Raw genomic sequence first — 21352 nt, 5'->3', positions numbered from 1 at the left:
CCAAAGGAAAGAGGGGCCACTCCAATTGTGGCGTTCCACTCGAATATTTTGTCCCTAACCAACTTGAAGAAGCTGCAATCTAGCAGGAGGTGCTGCACTGTTTCTGGATAGATCCTACAAAGCTTGCAAATTGGGTCATGGGGCCATCCCTGAATAGCCAAATTCCCCACTATCAAATTTTTTTCCATGCAATACCAATCAAGTGAAGAAACGACACTTCGGTTCCGCGTGTGTCTTCCAAACCTTTTCCGTTCTGAAGGGCAGGAAGGTTCCGGTGAACTGATAGCGATATGCTGATGCCGTGGAGTAGATCCCCGAGGTTGTGTCCATCTCCAAGAGATGGCATCGGGGTGAGGCTGTAGCTGTACCTCCTGGAGTGTGCCCAGAGCACCACAAATTGGGAGAGTTGTGCCAGCGTGGAGAGGTGGAAAAGAGAACGCAACCAATTCCTATCGTGAAAGCTCCTTTTGGACCGATCTAGACTTCCTCGTTGCAATAGCGAAAAGGTTGGGAAACTGTAGCTTCAGAGCGCCTCTGGGCAACCAACGATCGTGCCAAAACAATGTCTTTGCACCGTCTCCAATGGAAATAACAGTTTTCAAACATACAGAAACCGGTGTACTGTAAGTCTCTGAAAATCTCATCGCATTGCGATTTGTCTGTAAGTGACCATGACTACTGTGACAAGGATGCGTCATCTAAACAAGAATTAGTAGCGAAAGTAAGAACTGAGATATCAATGCAAATAAAATAATGCAGAAACCTCCCTGTTTTGGTCATCCAATCCGACATTGCCTAGAGCATTCTTGTTAGACTTGTTAAAACCTAGATGATCTAGGTGTAGATCCTATGCCGGGAGAAAGATGGTACTGTGGGCGTTTACCTTTCACTTGGAGGAAGACGAGCCCACCGGTGTAGAGACATGGCGACGACGGCGGTGCGTGGGCGAGGTGGTGGTGGTGCTTCCCGTCGCTCCGTGCAAGAACCTAGATCGGTAGGTATCCTGGTGGGGCGAGTGGCACTTCGGTCAACCTCGTGATCTTTGCCACCGCCCCCACCACTCTATATATAGCACAGGCGACAGGGGCCCCACCAACCAGCGAACGGTTGGGCGCCCCCGATCAGGGCGCGGTCAAAGGCACGTCGAGCCGTTGGGCTCGTACGTGGTGGAGATCAACCTAACATTCTCCCCTTTGATCTCAACTTTACTTTTAACTTTATACTTTTATTTTATTCGTTTCATTTTAGACCAGTCCATAGGGCATGTTTCATCGTCACAGCTCTATTGCCGATAGAATCAGACAGCCACAATACACTTCTCTGTTTTGAAACAAATTCTTTTACTTTTGGACCTCTTATGATCCAGGATAGGCAAGACTTTCCCTTAAACCCATGCCGGCTACGTGCTCCTTGAAAACGCTGGGTGGTAAGCCTTTCGTTAGCGGATCCGCAAGCATATCTTTTGTCCTTATATGCTCTAGACTTATAGTTTGATCCTGGACCTTGTGTTTCACAACATAATACTTAACCTCAATCGGTTTCGTAGCTGTACTCGACTTGTTGTTGTGAGCATAAAATACTGCAGACTCATTGCCGCAGTACATCTTTAGTGGTTTGTCAATACAATCTACCACTTTCAAGTCGGGTATAAATTTCTTTAACCATAATGCCTGCCCCGTGGCTTCATAACTGTAGGATAACGTTGCATAGAAAACAAAAAATTTCCTACCGCGAACACGAAATCCAAGCCAAGATGCAATCTAGAAGACGGTAGCAACGAGGGGATTATCGAGTCTCGCCCTTGAAGAGATTCCAAAGCCTACAAGATGAGGCTCTTGTTGCTGCGGTAGACGTTCACTTGCCGCTTGCAAAAGCGCGTAGAAGATCTTGATCACGGCGCCACGAACGGGCAGCACCTCCGTACTCGGTCACACGTTCGGTTGTTGATGAAGACGACGTCCACCTCCCGTTCCAGCAGGCAGCGGAAGTAGTAGCTCCTCTTGAATCCGACAGCACGACGGCGTGGTGTCGGTGGCGGTGGAGAACTCCGGCGGAGCTTCACTAAAGCACGCGGGAGCTATGGAGGAGAGGGGGCGGCTAGGGTTTGGGAGGGGGTGGCCGGCCACTCAAGGGGGGCGGCCAGGTTGTGGTCTTGGGGTGGCCGGCCCCCTCCCCTTGGCCCCTCATTATATAGGTGGAAGCCCCAAGTGTTGGACTACAAGTCTCCGAATAAGACCCGAAACCAAAACCTTCCATGTGATAGGGAAACCTACCCAAGGTGGGAATCCCACTTGGGTGGGATTCCCCCCTTCCATGTGGGGGGGTGGCCGGCCCCCATAGGGGGAGTCCACTTGGGACTCCTCCCCCACTAGGGTTGGCCGGCCATGGAGGTGGAGTCCCTCCGGGACTCCACCTTCCTTGGTGGTTTCTTCCGGATTTTCTAGAACCTTCTAGAACCTTCCATAGAACCTTCCGCATCATTTTAATTCACATAAAATGACATCCTATATATGAATCTTATTCTCCGGACCATTCCGGAACTCCTCGTGATGTCCGGGATCTCATCCGGGACTCCGAACAAATATTCGAACTCCATTCCATACTCAAGTTCTACCATTTCAACATCCAACTTTAAGTGTGTCACCCTACGGTTCGCAAACTATGCGGACATGGTTGAGTACTCACTCCGACCAATAACCAATAGCGGGATCTGGAGATCCATAATGGCTCCCACATATTCAACGATGACTTTAGTGATCGAATGAACCATTCACATACAATACCAATTCCCTTTGTCACGCGATATTTTACTTGTCCGAGGTTTGATCTTCGGTATCACTCTATACCTTGTTCAACCTCGTCTCCTGACAAGTACTCTTTACTCGTACCGTGGTATGTGGTCTCTTATGAACTTATTCATATGCTTGCAAGACATTTAGACGACATTCCACCGAGAGGGCCCAGAGTATATCTATCCGTCATCGGGATGGACAAATCCCACTGTTGATCCATATGCCTCAACTCATACTTTCCGGATACTTAATCCCACCTTTATAACCACCCATTTACGCAGTGTCGTTTGGTGTAATCAAAGTACCTTTCCGGTATAAGTGATTTACATGATCTCATGGTCATAAGGACTAGGTAACTATGTATCGAAAGCTTATAGCAAATAACTTAATGACGAGATCTTATGCTACGCTTAATTGGGTGTGTCCATTACATCATTCATATAATGATATAACCTTGTTATTAATAACATCCAATGTTCATGATTATGAAACTAATCATCCATTAATCAACAAGCTAGTTTAAGAGGCATACTAGGGACTTCTTGTTGTCTACATATCACACATGTACTAATGTTTCGGTTAATACAATTATAGCATGATATATAAACATTTATCATAAACATAAAGATATATAATAATCACTTTTTTTATTGCCTCTTGGGCATATCTCCAACAGTCTCCCACTTGCACTAGAGTCAATAATCTAGATTACATTGTAAGGTACCTAATACCCATGGCATTCTTGTCAACACCCGGATTTTTAAGTCCAGATGCCTATTATGCCGTACATCGCAATCCCAGGAATAATGTTTTTGCGAGACATAATAGTAAGTAGCATAGAGTCATCATTTATTACAACACATATTGTCTTACAACCATAGATCACATGATCCAATATTACACGAATATAATGTTCAACATCACAAATAGTAGCGGAAGCGAAGTAGTAGTGGACTATCTATTCCACAGGCAACGCTTGACGTTAGAAGACGATCCTAGTTATCGTAGACGTCCTGTTGTCCGTCATCCTGATACTGGTGCTCTCCTTCATAGTCTGGCATTTGAATAGCCAGGGCAAAGCCATGAGTACTTTTAAAGTACTCGCAAACTAACTTAACAATAATTACTCATTAAGTGTAATAAGGGGGTGCTAAGCTCTAGGTTTATTTGCATAAAGCCAAGTTTTAGTTTAGTAAACCTTTAGCAAAGCCTTATCATGTGCTAGACTAACTCAAGTGGGAACATTAGTGTCATTCCCACGACTCATTATGGTTCACCATAATATCACCTCTCAATCCACCATTCATTTCTAGAATCAAAATGTTTCAATGATAACGGAGATAGTATGGCCTTTCCAATTGTCCGTAACCGTGGACACGGCTATTCGAATAGATTTAACACTCTGCAGAGGTTGTACTCTTGTGCCACAACTTTTGATTTCATCCGTCGAGGATAACCCCGAATCATCGTAACACAGTACGCGGATCATCAATCGAAACCTTTCACTTATATATGCTAGTATGAGCACCTCTCCCCATGAGCTTGGCCTCCCGGTGAAAACCGCAGTCAACCCGGGAACTGCACAGGGCTTGGGCCGTACATTCACCTCATATTAACATCATTCCACACTTAACGGAGGCAGCCTCGGCGTAACCCCTATGATGTTTGTTTAGAGGGAACCCATACTAAAATACACAAGTTTCTAGTTAAGCCCTACCCATAATCAGGTATTGTGGGGGTACTTGTATAATTGGAAGGGTATCGCATTCAGACCCAATCATCAATTTTATCAAAAATCACTATCTTCTCTTGTTCACATCCACCTTCACTTTACTTTCTTTCAAAGTCATTTCACTTCACCATGTTCCCATCTAGAGTAGTCAATTTTAATTGATTAGCACTAGCAACTATATGAGGGGTGCTATCTAGCTTTGAGTTGTGCTAATCTATTCCAAGTATTGTTCTACTCTAGACCAAGTGAATCATAAATCAAAAAGTACTTTGAAATAAATAAAAGCAAAGTAAAATTGTAAGTAAAAACATGGGATAGGAAATACATAAAAGTAAAATGTGATGGTGCCTTTGCTCTTGTAGAGCTAAGCACTTGTGTTTAGCAAGGGTTAGCTTGCCTTGAGCTGGGTAGTTATCGAAGTTCTCTTCTTCTTCCTGTGAGTAGCCTTCCTCCTCTTGGTATTCCTCGTTACTAGCGTCTATATACGAATACGAGATATAAATACTAAACCAAACTCACATACTAAACTAGAAACACTCGAAGAGTTCACACTCTAGTCCTATTATCAATCAAACATGGCATGGTGGGTTATTTGATGAATTCTTATTTAGGAGAAAATAATTTCCTCTCATTATTCCTATTTCTTAAATTTGATATTTGGAGAAATTCAATTCTTATCATTATATCTTATTAAGATTTAATCTCTTCATATAATAATAAGGTATGAAATATAGGTTGACCCAAGGTCAACATTTCATATCTATTATATGTGAGTATAATTTAATTGAAGTGCTACTCTTCACATAGTTTTAAAACTTAACATGTAAAAGAATTAAAATCTCTAAGTAATAATTCTCAAGGGTTCATTAGCCTAAGTCATTCCCCCTGGATATATCACTTAGGATCAAGATTTAAATGAGAGGTAGCTCTCATATCAATGGTTGAGTTTGAATTCCAATTTCAATTGCTCTAGAAATGACTACATAGCCATTTCATTTGATCTAGTCCATGATCATACAAACAACAGGGCTATGTTATTGCATAATCAATTAGAGGACATCATTTGTGATTTATTAGAATTGGAATTACTTCAACAACTATTCTGGTTAAATTTTAAATAAAGTTTGAATGTTCAAAAGTCCCTGTCTTGTCTTTTTTATCAAATTAATTCTACTACGAATTTGGAGGTGGGGCCAGTGGCATTGGATAGATAAATTCATGGGCTTTCCAACGGTATAAAGTTTGCTAAATTTGGTTTGGCAGAATTTAAATTATTCAAAAATTTGCTAAACCTTCAACATGGCAATTTGAATAAAGATTAAATCTAAATTTGAATTTCTGGGCTAGGCGGGAAACGTTACTGGGCCGAAACGAGTTTAAATTCTACTTCGCAGCCCAACAAGCAACCGGTGCGGGTGGGCTGCCCTGACGAGGTGGGGCCACCCGTCGCCGGCTCTTTAAACGCCGAAGCGGTACGCGAAATAGAAACCGTTGGATTAGAATGAGATCCGACGGCGTGTGAACGTCGTCGTCTCCGGCGAGAGGCGGGCACACTGGCGGCAAGCCTAGGGGGTGGGAGGGAGTACCAGGCCGTTGCAGGAGTCTGGCAGAGTGCGCGGGGAAGTGGAAGTAGATGGGGAAGCCCTGGAAGCAGCGGCGGCGCTCGGGGAAGCGCCAATCGAAGCAGAGCTTCTGCGGGCTCCGACGGACTTGAGCTCGCGATTCGAGCAGCTCCGGCGAGGACTGATGAAATTGATGGGTGGAGGAGGCTCAGTGAGGAGAGGGGAGTGGATTGTGTGAAGAGAAGGGGTGCCGATCGTCGCTATTTATAGAGGTAGGGAGGAGGCCGAGTGTGCTGTGGAGGAGCGGCCATGGCGCGGCGCTTCTGGCGCTCCAAGGGGCAAGTGAAGGACGGCTAGAGATAGGCGGTGTCCTGGCGATGCTCAACGGCTAGCTGGCGCAGCGAATGGGTGAAGGAATCGTTCAGGATTTCGTTTCGAGTGCTGCGGTACCCGCGGTACTTCGCCGGCGAGGACGACGGTGACGAGGCCTCTGCGCGTGCTCGAGCATGTCTAGCGTGTAGAGGGCGAGGAGTAGCTGCTCAACGTCGCGGTAGGGATGCAGGGCGAGGACGGTAGCGATCGAGTGGGCGACGATCTTGGCGCGCGGTTGCGCGCTCACCGCGTGCACGGCGCAGGTCTTGGCAAGGTTTTGGACGCGGGTGTTCCGGCCAATGGGGTGCGTTGGCGATCGATCAAGCGGTACTGGCGTGATCCTTGTGCTTCAGAGATGCTCGAAGACAAGGGGAAGAGTTGAGAGGGAGGCCAGAGATAGGGATGCCCAAAGGTGGCCGGGGTACATGACATGGCTTTGTTTTAGGGTTTTTCTTCTCCCTCTTCTCACTTTAATCGATCAGGGCAAGTACTGGGGTGAAGCAGGGGTCGTAGGGGAGTGCAATGATCAAAGTTAGAAGGGGTTTAGTGAAGAAACCAGTGGACAATAGTGTGTAACACGATTTGGAAATCATGCCTGCCACCTGTTCGACACAATGGCCGCATGAGATTTTTCTTTGAAATTTGCATTTCTTTTTGGTGAATCTCTTTTATATAATTAGAGTGAAGTATTGGTGGTGGTGGCACTCAATTTGGAAAAGAATTGCAGAGTTTCAAATTTGGGGTCATCTTGTTTTTCTTCTCAGATCCCATTTTGGCCATTTAATTCTGGTCAACCTAGTCAACTCTAGCCATGGTGGTCAACATGAAAAGTACTCACCTTGACATGGTCTTGGATGACATGGCTTTGGTTGACCAAGTTTAGTTCAAGTATTGAGAAAACCAGGGGGGTAAAGAGGTGAAGAAAATATTTTGGGGAGAAGTGACCATTATCATATGTATGTGAGAATTTCGAATTTCTTGTGTTTGATTCTTGATCCAATGATGCAATTGTGTTAGTTTATCATATTGAAGTATTTTAGAAGCAAGGGAGCAAGCAATCTTGGCCTTGGTTGAGGATTTACTATTTTGCATAATGTGTATGTAAGTGGGAAATGAGTTTTTTTCCATTTTTCCAATTCTCCTCAAATTAGGGTTTAGTGATCTTGATTAGGGTTCACATAGCAATGGTTAAGCATACCAACACTCATCATGGCAATTGCACAAAAGAAAACACTCAATTGCAAGAAACTATATGTGGCACTATATGCATATAAAAAGTTTTTGTTTGTTGCAAATTTTGAGTAATTGAAACTCTCTCTTGATCTTTATTATTGTTGAAACTTGGGATGTTACAAACCCTTCCCCCTTACAAAAGATCTCGTCCCGAGATCTGAGAAAACTAGGTACTAAAGAGATCTGGGTACTCGGTCCTCATAAAGTCTTCTCTCTCCCAAGTGGCTTCCTCTTCGGTGTGGTTACTCCATTGGATCTTCAGAAACTTGATACTTCGGGTACGGGTGGTTCTGAAGGCTTCTTCCAGGATGCGAATAGGTACTTCGCGGTATGTCAGATCTGAGTTGATATCCACAGCTTGATGGTCGATGTTCTTGAAAACCTCGGTCTTCTCAGGTACTTCTAAACACTTCCGGAGTAGCGATATGTGAAACACATTGTGCACCGCTGACATTTCTTCTGGTAACTCCAGTTGATAGGATACTTCTCCTCGGCGACTCAGGACTTTGAAAGGTCCGACATATCGGGGTGCAAGCTTTCCTCTAAGCTGGAATCTCTGCATTCCTTTAAGGGGGGACACTTTGAGATACACGAAATCTCCGATCTCGAAGGTCATCTCTCGACGTCTTTTGTCGGCGTAGCTCTTCTGTCTTGATTGGGCTGTCTTGAGGTACTCGCGGATCTTGTGAACCTTCTCTTCGGCTTCTCGGAGAATATCTGGTCCAAAGATTTGACTCTCTCCTACTTCCGACCAATTCAGAGGGGTACGGCACTTCCTTCCGTACAGTGCTTCAAAGGGGGCCATCTGCAAGCTGGCTTGGTAGCTGTTGTTGTATGAGAATTCTGTGTATGGCAAGCAATCTTCCCACTTAGATCCATACTCTAGCACACATGCTCTCAACATATCTTCTAGTATCTGGTTGACTCGTTCAGTCTGTCCATCTGTCTGCGGGTGATAGGCGGTGCTGAAATTCAGACGAGTTCCGAGTCCTTCATGTACTTTCTGCCAGAATCTGGAGGTGAATTGGGATCCTCTGTCGGATACTATCGACTTCGGGGTTCCGTGAAGGCTGACTATCCTTGAGATATATAACTCTGCGAGTCTCGGTCCTTGATAGGTGGTCTTGACGGGGATGAAGTGGGCGACTTTGGTTAGTCTGTCGACCACTACCCAGATGGAATCATTTCCTTTATTAGACTTGGGCAGTCCGGTGATGAAGTCCATTCCTACGGAATCCCACTTCCATTCGGGAATCTGTAGGGGTTGCAACAGTCCTGCGGGGCGTTGGTGTTCTGCTTTGACTCTTTGACAGATGTCACACTTGGCGATGTAGCTTCCAATTTCTCTTTTCATTCCATGCCACCAGAATTGTTCCTTCAAATCCTGGTACATCTTGGTCCCTCCGAGGTGAATGGAGTATAGGGTGTCGTGAGCTTCTTTCAGAATAACTTGCTTCAATTCTGAGTCTGATGGCACGCAAAGGCGCTTGTTATACCATAGCACTCCTTCTTCATCTACGGTGAATCCCGGTGCTTTTCCGGCGGCTATTTGGTTCTTGATTCCGTCAATGCTAGTATTTCCTTTCTGAGCTTCCTTGATCTGACTAATCAGGGTGGGTTGGAGTTCAATGCTGGCGAGATATCCTTCGCTAACCAGTTCAAGCCTAAACTGTTCAAACTCTTCAAACAGGCTGGGTTGCTCAGTTGCTAACATGGAGTTTAACTGACACGGCAGTCTACTCAGAGCATCTGCTACCACATTGGCCTTGCCGGGGTGATAGTGGATTTCCATGTCGTAATCCTTGATTAACTCTATCCATCTGCGCTGTCTCATATTCAGCTCCTTCTGCGTGAAGATATACTTCAGGCTCTTGTGATCCGAGTAAACCTCGCATCGATTACCCATGAGGTAATGACGCCATACTTTCAGTGCTAACACCACCGCTGCTAGCTCTAAGTCATGGGTTGGATAGTTCTGTTCATGCTGCTTCAGCTGTCTTGACAGGTAAGATATTACTTTGCCTTCTTGCATCAGCACACATCCAAGACCAATCTTGGAGGCGTCGCAGTACACATCAAAGGGCTTGGTAATGTCCGGCATAACCAGTATTGGGGCTGTTGTCAATCTTAGCTTGAGCTGTTGAAAGCTCTCTTCACACTTGTCGGTCCATTCGAACTTCCGGTCCTTCTTCAACAATTGAGTCATCGGTCTTGCTATGCTCGAGAATCCTTCAACGAATCGGCGGTAGTATCCCGCCAATCCGAGAAATGCACGGACCTCGGTCTGAGTGGTTGGGGCTTTCCATTCTTCAACAGTCTTGATTTTTGCGGGGTCAACGGCAATTCCTCCGGCAGACAAGATATGACCCAAGAATCCTACTTCTTTCAACCAGAACTCACACTTACTGAACTTGGCATACAACTGATGCTCCCGAAGGGTATCTAATACCACTTCCAAATGTTGCTCATGCTCTTCTTCGGACTTGGAGTATATGAGGATGTCGTCGATGAAGACAACGACAAACTTGTCCAGGAAGTTCATGAAGATCTTATTCATGAGATTCATGAAGTAAGCGGGGGCATTGGTTAATCCAAATGACATGACATTGTATTCATACAATCCATATCTGGTGGTAAAGGCAGTTTTGGGGATATCGGTGGCACGAATCTTCAGCTGATGGTATCCTGTCCGCAGATCAATCTTCGAGAATACTTGGGCTCCGGTCAGCTGGTCAAACAGATCTTCTATCTTTGGCAACGGATACTTGTTCTTGATGGCGACATCGTTGAGTTTACGATAGTCCGTAACCAAACGAGTGGCACCGTCCTTTTTATCCACAAACAAAACTGGCGATCTCCAAGGTGACGCACTTGGTTGAATCAGACCTTTGAATAGCATATCATCCAGTTGCTTCTTTAGTTCCACTAACTCTGCCGGGTTCATGCTGTAAGCTCTCTGGGCTATAGGTCCAGTTCCGGGGATTAACTCGATGATAAACTCGATATCCCGATCTGGGGGCATACCGGGTAGATCATCTGGAAACACATCAGGATATCGACAAACGACCCTGATCTGATCCAAGGTGGGTTTGGCTAGGCTTTGGTTACAAGTGAATTTTCGGGGCATCCTTTCAGATATGTGCTCAACTATTATTCCGGTGCTACTAGTCATGGTGATGGCCTTCTTGGCACAATCAATCAGTCCATGATGTTTCGCCATCCAGTCCATTCCGAGGACTACTTCCAAACCTTTGGCTCCCAGAACAATCAAATTTGCATAGAATTCTATTTCATGTATTCTGATTGGCACATCTTTGCAAATTTTTCTAGCTTTAGTTGTTGATCCGGGTATTTGAACTATCATGACATGCTTCAAACTGATGGGTTGAATCTTACTAGTGCATGCAAAATCTTCGGTAATGAATGAATGCGATGCTCCAGAATCAAACAGCACTCTTGCGGGTATTGAGTTAACAGAGAACATACCCAGCACAACGTCTGGGGCTTCCTGAGCTTCTTCTGCATTCATGTGGTAGAGGCGGCCGTTGCGGTTGTTCGGGTTGTTGGGGGCGAACTTCTTGTTGGTGGTGACACGACGCTGCTGCTGCGGAGGGCCTGAGGTGTTGGCGGCAGTCTTGGCGAGCTTCTTGGGGCACTCATAGGAGAAGTGCCCAGCCACTCCGCACTCATAGCAGTTGTAGGTGGACTTGTCCTTGGGGGTGATGGGAACAGCATTGCTCCCAGTCCTTGGAGCGGTGTTGGAGTTGTTGTTGGGGGCGCGAGGTGGAGCGCGGTTGAAGTTGCTGTGGTTGTTGTTGTTGTTGTTGTAGTTGTGGTGGCCTCCTGGCCTGGGGTTTCCTCCACTCCGGTTCTGATAACCCGGACGTGGATTCTGCATCGGGGGCTTGTTGTTTCTTGGGGCGAACCCTCCACTTGAGCTTGGGCGATACTTGTGGTTGTTGCTGGGCCCACTCTGGTTCATCATACGGCGCTTGCGGTTCTCATTGGCTTGGTGTATCTTCCCCTCCATCTGAATGGCGGAGTCAACAAGGGCTTCTAGATCAGCAAAGGGAATGTTGATCAGCACAGTCTGCATCTCATCATGCAGTCCATTCAGGAACCTCTCCTTCCTCTTCTCGACGGTATCTGTCTCATCCGGGGCGTACCTTGACAAAGTGAGAAACTTGTCGCGGTATTCCACCACGGTCATTCTGCCTTGCTTCAGTTCCCTGAACTCATCCCTCATCTTCTTAATCAAACCCGGGGGCACATGATACTTACTAAACTTGAGTTTGAAATCCTCCCAAGTCATCATTTGCCCCGCATGTAAGGCGCGGGTACTTGTCCACCAGGCACGTGCAGGTCCAGCCAGATAGTGGGTGGCGAACAACACCTTCTCATTGTCCTCCACTCCGGCAACCTCGAGATTGTTCTCCATAGTTTGGAGCCAATCATCAGCATCGAGGGGTTCTTCTGTCTTGCTGAACACCGGTGGGTTGGTGTTTTGGAAGTTTTTCAGCTTTGACCCAGGGTGGTCGTGGTTTCCGTGCCCTTGATTGCCCTGAGCAATCTGTTGAAGTGCAGCTAGGTTGGCTTGATGGTCAACTCTCTCAGTTTCTCTTTCTGCCATCATCTGTTGCAGCAGTTGCATCATTGCGTTTTCGTTGCGGGTTGGGGGTGCCATCTGAACAGTGATAGGGATCATGAGATGAGACGAGAGGGAAATTTCTATGGCTCATTTTGGGATAAATTCACACAACTTAAACTTGATTCATAAAATATTAATAATATTACACACAAACATAGTCATGGAGGTAGCAATTATTACAAGCCAAAGTTCAGGAGGGTTTTAAGAACCCTTTCAACAAACTACGATACATGGTGCGGATACAAGGGACCGATACATCTCATACTACGCAAGTGCTCATAAGGGGGATGGAAACTATCCATCGATGCGGAGCGGGAAGGTGGTGTCCATCCCGGCAGGCAGGAGCTGGTGGAAGTCCAGGTCTCCCTCATCTTCCTCCTCGTAGTCGCCGTCGTTGCTGACGTAGGAGTAGCCATCCCCTTGGATGTCTTCCCCTTCTCCCTCTCCTTCGAGGATCTGGAGCTGCTCCGCCTGAGTGGCGATGGTCTCCTTCAGGATGGCGATCTTGGCCTTCAGGCGGTGAATGGTAGAGTCCCTCTTCACGACCAGCTGGCGGAGAGTTCTACGCTCCTTTGCGATGACCTTGATGGTCTCCGCATACTTGTTCAGCTGGTCCTGGGTGTGGATGGCGGTGGAGCGGGAGTTGTCCAACTCAGCACGAGTTTCGAACAGCATGAAGTCCATGTGATCCACGTGGTGCCTGAGCACCGGGTGGAACGGCAGGCTGATGGGTAGCCCGAGAGAGGAGTGCCTTGCAAAGTGTTCAAAGCGTTCTCCTTCAATCGCCACCGAGTTTTGCCCGCACAGACGAGCGAGAGCCTCCTGTAGAGCGCGGGCGAGTCCATCCACCCAGTTGTTCTCTCGGAGAGAGAACTGAATCTGGCGGAACATGGGGGACTCCGGCTTCCCCGGGAGGCTAGCCATGATGAGCCATTGGAGTTGGCCTCCAACTTGGTCAGCGATCTGGCCCCCGTAGAACACGGGAGGCGAGCGTCCGAGGAACTGTGAGAGGGCCATCAGATCCCTCTCGAAGATCAGATCCCCACCGTTCGCCAGGTCGTACACTTGAGTCTGGATGAAGGGCTCCGTGGGGATGATATCCATCTGTAGAGGGATGGATGAGCAAGTTAGAGATGTGCAAGTGTTCAAAATTTTAAGCAACTTATAAATAAGAACATGAATTTGGCTAGTTTAAAAAGATCAAAGGTAAGGGTATGGTTGTATTTTTCATAACTATTCAATTCATTATTTTGGAAACTAAGTTTATCGAACGTCCATTCTAACTAGGGTCTCCTAAGGTCAAACAATGGCTCTGATACCAACTTGTCAACACCCGGATTTTTAAGTCCAGATGCCTATTATGCCGTACATTGCAATCCCAGGAATAATGTTTTTGCGAGACATAATAGTAAGTAGCATAGAGTCATCATTTATTACAACACATATTGTCTTACAACCATAGATCACATGATCCAATATTACACGAATATAATGTTCAACATCACAAATAGTAGCGGAAGCGAAGTAGTAGTGGACTATCTATTCCACAGGCAACGCTTGACGTTAGAAGACGATCCTAGTTATCGTAGACGTCCTGTTGTCCGTCATCCTGATACTGGTGCTCTCCTTCATAGTCTGGCATTTGAATAGCCAGGGCAAAGCCATGAGTACTTTTAAAGTACTCGCAAACTAACTTAACAATAATTACTCATTAAGTGTAATAAGGGGGTGCTAAGCTCTAGGTTTATTTGCATAAAGCCAAGTTTTAGTTTAGTAAACCTTTAGCAAAGCCTTATCATGTGCTAGACTAACTCAAGTGGGAACATTAGTGTCATTCCCACGACTCATTATGGTTCACCATAATATCACCTCTCAATCCACCATTCATTTCTAGAATCAAAATGTTTCAATGATAACGGAGATAGTATGGCCTTTCCAATTGTCCGTAACCGTGGACACGGCTATTCGAATAGATTTAACACTCTGCAGAGGTTGTACTCTTGTGCCACAACTTTTGATTTCATCCGTCGAGGATAACCCCGAATCATCGTAACACAGTACGCGGATCATCAATCGAAACCTTTCACTTATATATGCTAGTATGAGCACCTCTCCCCATGAGCTTGGCCTCCCGGTGAAAACCGCAGTCAACCCGGGAACTGCACAGGGCTTGGGCCGTACATTCACCTCATATTAACATCATTCCACACTTAACGGAGGCAGCCTCGGCGTAACCCCTATGATGTTTGTTTAGAGGGAACCCATACTAAAATACACAAGTTTCTAGTTAAGCCCTACCCATAATCAGGTATTGTGGGGGTACTTGTATAATTGGAAGGGTATCACATTCAGACCCAATCATCAATTTTATCAAAAATCACTATCTTCTCTTGTTCACATCCACCTTCACTTTACTTTCTTTCAAAGTCATTTCACTTCACCATGTTCCCATCTAGAGTAGTCAATTTTAATTGATTAGCACTAGCAACTATATGAGGGGTGCTATCTAGCTTTGAGTTGTGCTAATCTATTCCAAGTATTGTTCTACTCTAGACCAAGTGAATCATAAATCAAAAAGTACTTTGAAATAAAAAAAAGCAAAGTAAAATTGTAAGTAAAAACATGGGATAGGTAATACATAAAAGTAAAATGTGATGGTGCCTTTGCTCTTGTAGAGCTAAGCACTTGTGTTTAGCAAGGGTTAGCTTGCCTTGAGCTGGGTAGTTATCGAAGTTCTCTTCTTCTTCCTGTGAGTAGCCTTCCTCCTCTTGGTATTCCTCGTTACTAGCGTCTATATACGAATACGAGATATAAATACTAAACCAAACTCACATACTAAACTAGAAACACTCGAAGAGTTCACACTCTAGTCCTATTATCAATCAAACATGGCATGGTGGGTTATTTGATGAATTCTTATTTAGGAGAAAATAATTTCCTCTCATTATTCCTATTTCTTAAATTTGATATTTGGAGAAATTCAATTCTTATCATTATATCTTATTAAGATTTAATCTCTTCATATAATAATAAGGTATGAAATATAGGTTGACCCAAGGTCAACATTTCATATCTATTATATGTGAGTATAATTTAATTGAAGTGCTACTCTTCACATAGTTTTAAAACTTAACATGTAAAAGAATTAAAATCTCTAAGTAATAATTCTCAAGGGTTCATTAGCCTAAGTCATTCCCCCTGGATATATCACTTAGGATCAAGATTTAAATGAGAGGTAGCTCTCATATCAATGGTTGAGTTTGAATTCCAATTTCAATTGCTCTAGAAATGACTACATAGCCATTTCATTTGATCTAGTCCATGATCATACAAACAACAGGGCTATGTTATTGCATAATCAATTAGAGGACATCATTTGTGATTTATTAGAATTGGAATTACTTCAACAACTATTCTGGTTAAATTTTAAATAAAGTTGGAATGTTCAAAAGTCCCTGTCTTGTCTTTTTTATCAAATTAATTCTACTACGAATTTGGAGGTGGGGCCAGTGGCATTGGATAGATAAATTCATGGGCTTTCCAACGGTATAAAGTTTGCTAAATTTGGTTCGGCAGAATTTAAATTATTCAAAAATTTGCTAAACCTTCAGCATGGCAATTTGAATAAAGATTAAATCTAAATTTGAATTTCTGGGCTAGGCGGGAAACGTTACTGGGCCGAAACGAGTTTAAATTCTACTTCGCAGCCCAACAAGCAACCGGTGCGGGTGGGCTGCCCTGACGAGGTGGGGGCCACCTGTCAGCGGCTCTTTAAACGCCGAAGCGGTACGCGAAATAGAAACCGTTGGATTAGAATGAGATCCGACGGCGTGTGAACGTCGTCGTCTCCGGCGAGAGGCGGGCACACTGGCGGCGAGCCTAGGGGGTGGGAGGGAGTACCAGGCCGTTGCAGGAGTCTGGCAGAGTGCGCGGGGAAGTGGAAGTAGATGGGGAAGCCCTGGAAGCAGCGGCGGCGCTCGGGGAAGCGCCAATCGAAGCAGAGCTTCTGCGGGCTCCGACGGACTTGAGCTCGCGATTCGAGCAGCTCCGGCGAGGACTGATGAAATTGATGGGTGGAGGAGGCTCAGTGAGGAGAGGGGAGTGGATTGTGTGAAGAGAAGGGGTGCCGATCGTCGCTATTTATAGAGGTAGGGAGGAGGTCGAGTGTGCTGTGGAGGAGCGGCCATGGCGCGGCGCTTCTGGCGCTCCAAGGGGCAAGTGAAGGATGGCTAGAGATAGGCGGTGTCCTGGCGATGCTCAACGGCTAGCTGGCGCAGCGAATGGGTGAAGGAATCGTTCAGGATTTCGTTTCGAGTGCTGCGGTACCCGCGGTACTTCGCCGGCGAGGACGACGGTGACGAGGCCTCTGCGCGTGCTCGAGCATGTCTAGCGTGTAGAGGGCGAGGAGTAGCTGCTCAACGTCGTGGTAGGGATGCAGGGCGAGGACGGTAGCGATCGAGTGGGCGACGTACTGGCGCGGCCAGTGCGCGCTCACCGCGTGCACGGGCGTGTGCTGGCAAGGTTTTGGACGCGGGTGTTCCGGCCAATGGGGTGCGTTGGCGATCGATCAAGCGGTACTGGCGTGATCCTTGTGCTTCAGAGATGCTCGAAGACAAGGGGAAGAGTTGAGAGGGAGGCCAGAGATAGGGATGCCCAAAGGTGGCCGGGGTACATGACATGGCTTTGTTTTAGGGTTTTTCTTCTCCCTCTTCTCACTTTAATCGATCAGGGCAAGTACTGGGGTGAAGCAGGGGTCGTAGGGGAGTGCAATGATCAAAGTTAGAAGGGGTTTAGTGAAGAAACCAGTGGACAATAGTGTGTAACACGATTTGGAAATCATGCCTGCCACCTGTTCGACACAATGGCCGCATGAGATTTTTCTTTGAAATTTGCATTTCTTTTTGGTGAATCTCTTTTATATAATTAGAGTGAAGTATTGGTGGTGGTGGCACTCAATTTGGAAAAGAATTGCAGAGTTTCAAATTTGGGGTCATCTTGTTTTTCTTCTCAGATCCCATTTTGGCCATTTAATTCTGGTCAACCTAGTCAACTCTAGCCATGGTGGTCAACATGAAAAGTACTCACCTTGACATGGTCTTGGATGACATGGCTTTGGTTGACCAAGTTTAGTTCAAGTATTGAGAAAACCAGGGGGGTAAAGAGGTGAAGAAAATATTTTGGGGAGAAGTGACCATTATCATATGTATGTGAGAATTTCGAATTTCTTGTGTTTGATTCTTGATCCAATGATGCAATTGTGTTAGTTTATCATATTGAAGTATTTTAGAAGCAAGGGAGCAAGCAATCTTGGCCTTGGTTGAGGATTTACTATTTTGCATAATGTGTATGTAAGTGGGAAATGAGTTTTTTTCCATTTTTCCAATTCTCCTCAAATTAGGGTTTAGTGATCTTGATTAGGGTTCACATAGCAATGGTTAAGCATACCAACACTCATCATGGCAATTGCACAAAAGAAAACACTCAATTGCAAGAAACTATATGTGGCACTATATGCATATAAAAAGTTTTTGTTTGTTGCAAATTTTGAGTAATTGAAACTCTCTCTTGATCTTTATTATTGTTGAAACTTGGGATGCTACAATTCTGGTGTTGGTCATGCTTTGCCCTAGGGAGAGCTTTAGTCAACGGATCTGCTACATTCAGATCAGTGTGTACTTTGCAAATCTTTACTTCCCCATCTTCGATGTACTCGCGAATCGAATGATAACGCAGCTTGATATGCTTCAGCCTCTTGTGTGACCTTGGTTCTTGTGCATTGGTGATGGCACCCATGTTGTCACAATAGATGACTAGTGGGTCCAATGCACTAGGAACCACACCGAGCTCTATAATGAACCTCTTCATCCATACCGCTTCTGACGAAGCCTCTGAAGCCGCTATGTACTCCGATTCTGTTGAGGATTTCGCCACCGTGCACTGCTTCGAGCTTGCCCAGCTTACTGCAGCACCATTCAATATAAACACGTACCCAGATTGTGACTTAGAGTCATCAGGATCAGTTTTCCAACTTGCATCGGTGTAACTTGTTACAACGAGCTCTTGGTCACCTCCATAACAAAGAAACATATCCTTAGTTCTTTTCAAGTACTTCAGGATATTCTTGACCGCTGTCCAGTGTTCCATTCCTGGATCACTTTGATATCTGCTAGTCAAACTAACAGCTTGTGCTATATCCGGTCTTGTACATAGCATGGCATACATGATAGAGCCTACTGCCGAGGCATAGGGGATCTGACTCATCCTTTCTCTTTCTTCTGCCGTAGCTGGACCTTGAGTCTTACTCAAGACCTTGCCTGGTAACATAGGTAAGAATCCTTTCTTACTTTCGTCCATTCTAAACTTCTTTAGAATCTTGTCCAGGTATGTACTCTGTGATAGCCCTATTAGACGTCTTGATCTATCTCTATAAATCTTGATGCCTAATATATACGATGCTTCACCAAGGTCTTTCATTGAAAAACTATTATTCAAATAACCCTTTACACTGCTTAATAGTTCTATATCATTCCCAATCAATAATATGTCATCTACATATAATATCAGGAATGCTACAGAGCTCCCACTCACTTTCTTGTAAATACAGGCCTCTCCATGACACTGTATAAACCCGAAGTCTTTGATCACCTTATCAAAGCGTCGGTTCCAACTTCTTGATGCTTGCTTCAGTCCATAAATTGAACGCTGAAATTTGCATACTTTGTCAGCATTTTTAGGATCGACAAAACCTTTGGGTTGTACCATATACAACTCTTCCTCAATGTCTCCATTAAGGAACGCTGTTTTGACATCCATCTGCCAAATCTCATAATCGAAAAATGCAGCTATTGCTAACAAAATCCTTACAGATTTTAGCTTCGCTACAGGTGAGAAAGTCTCATCGTAGTCAAAACCTTGAATTTGTCGGAAACCCTTTGCGACAAGTCGAGCTTTATAGACAGTAATATTACCATCAGCATCTGTTTTTCTCTTGAAGATCCATTTATTCTCGACAGCCTTGCGGCTATCAGGTAAGTCTACCAAAGTCCATACTTTGTTATCATACATGGATCCCATTTCGGATTTCATGGCTTCTTGCCATTTGTTGGAATCTGGGCTCATCATCGCTTCTCCATACGTCGCAGGGTCTTCATCATTGTTATCCACAATCATGACATTTAGACAAGGATCATACCAATCTGGAGTGGCACGTTCCCTTATCGATCTGCGAGGTTCAGTAGTTATCTCATTTGAAGTTTCATGATCATTATCATTAGCTTCCTCTGTTACCGGTGCAGGCGGCACAGGAACATCTTCCGGTACTGCGCTACTCTGATCAACGAGCAGAGATTCTTCAATCTCATCGAGTTCTACTTTTCTTCCAGTCACTTCTTTAGTGAGAAATTCTTTCTCAAAAAAGGTTCCGTTTTTAGCAACAAAGATCTTGCCTTCGGATCTGTGATAGAAAGTGTACCCTATAGTTTCCTTAGGGTATCCTATGAAGACGCATTTCTCCGCTTTGGGTTCTAGCTTGTCAGGTTGTAACTTTTTTGCATAGGCTTCGCAACCCCAAACTTTCAGGAACGATAGCTTAGGTTTCTTATTAAACCATAATTCATACGGTGTCATTTCAACGGATTTTGATGGTGCTCTATTTAAAGTGAATGCGGCTGTCTCTAATGCATAACTCCAAAATGATAACGGCAAATCAGTAAGAGACATCATAGAACGAACCATATCTAAAAGAGTTCGATTACGACGTTCGGACACACCGTTTCGTTGTGGTGTTCCCGGCGGTGTCAATTGTGAAAGTATTCCGCATTTCTTTAAATGCATGCCAAACTCATAACTCAGATATTCACCTCCGCGATCAGATCGTAGAAATTTAATCTTCTTGTTACGTTGATTTTCTACTTCACTTTGGAATTCCTTAAACTTCTCAAAAGTCTCGGATTTATGTTTCATGAAATAGATATACCCATATCTACTCAGATCATCTGTGAAGGTTAGAACATAACGATAACCACCGCGCGATGCTACACTCATTGGTCCGCACACATCGGTATGTATGATTTCCAATAAGTCAGTAGCTCGCTCCATAATACCAGAGAATGGAGTCTTAGTCATTTTTCCCATTAGACATGCTTCGCATCTATCAAGTGACTCAAAGTCAAGTGATTCAAGTAATCCATCGGTATGGAGTTTCTTCATGCGTTTCACTCCAATATGACCAAGACGACAGTGCCACATATAAGTAGAATTATCATTCAATTTAATTCGCTTAGCATCAATGTTATGTATATGTGTATCACTACTATCGAGATCTAACAGAAATAAGCCATTCTTTTCAGGTGCTCGACCATAAAAGATATTATTTATAAAAATAGAACAACCATTATTCTTAGACTTGAATGAATAACCGTCTTGCATTAAACAAGATCCAGATATAATGTTCATGCTCAACGCGGGTACAAAATAACAATTATTGAGGCTTAAAACTAATCCCGAAGGTAGATGTAGAGGAAGTGTGCCGGCGATCACATCGACTTTGGATCCATTTCCAACGCGCATGGTCACTTCATCTTTTAGTAGTCTTCGTTTATTCTTTAGTTCCTGTTTCGAGTTACAAATATGAACAACCGAACCGGTATCAAATACCCGTGTACTAGTACGAGAACCAAGAAGATAAACATCTATAACATGTATATCAGATATACCTTCTTTCTTCTTCTTGACAAGGCCGCTCTTCGAGATCCGCCAAATACTTGGAGCAATTACGCTTCTAGTGTCCCTTCTCCTTGCAAAGAATAGCACTCAGCATCAGGCTTAGGGCCAGTCTTAGGTTTCACAGGAAGCGTGGCAGCTTTCTTGCCACCCTTCTTGAATTTTCCCTTAGACTTGCCCTGTTTCTTGAAACTGGTGGTCTTGTTGACCATCAACACTTGGTGCTCTTTCTTAATTTCAATCTCAGCAGATTTTAGCATGGCGAAGAGTTCAGGTAACTCTTTGTTCATGT

Source organism: Lolium perenne, chromosome 1, assembly GCF_019359855.2.
Source record: "Lolium perenne isolate Kyuss_39 chromosome 1, Kyuss_2.0, whole genome shotgun sequence".
Taxonomy (NCBI): Eukaryota; Viridiplantae; Streptophyta; class Magnoliopsida; order Poales; family Poaceae; genus Lolium; species Lolium perenne.
The sequence above is the reverse complement of the archived record's forward strand: the minus strand, read 5'-3'. Positions refer to the sequence as shown.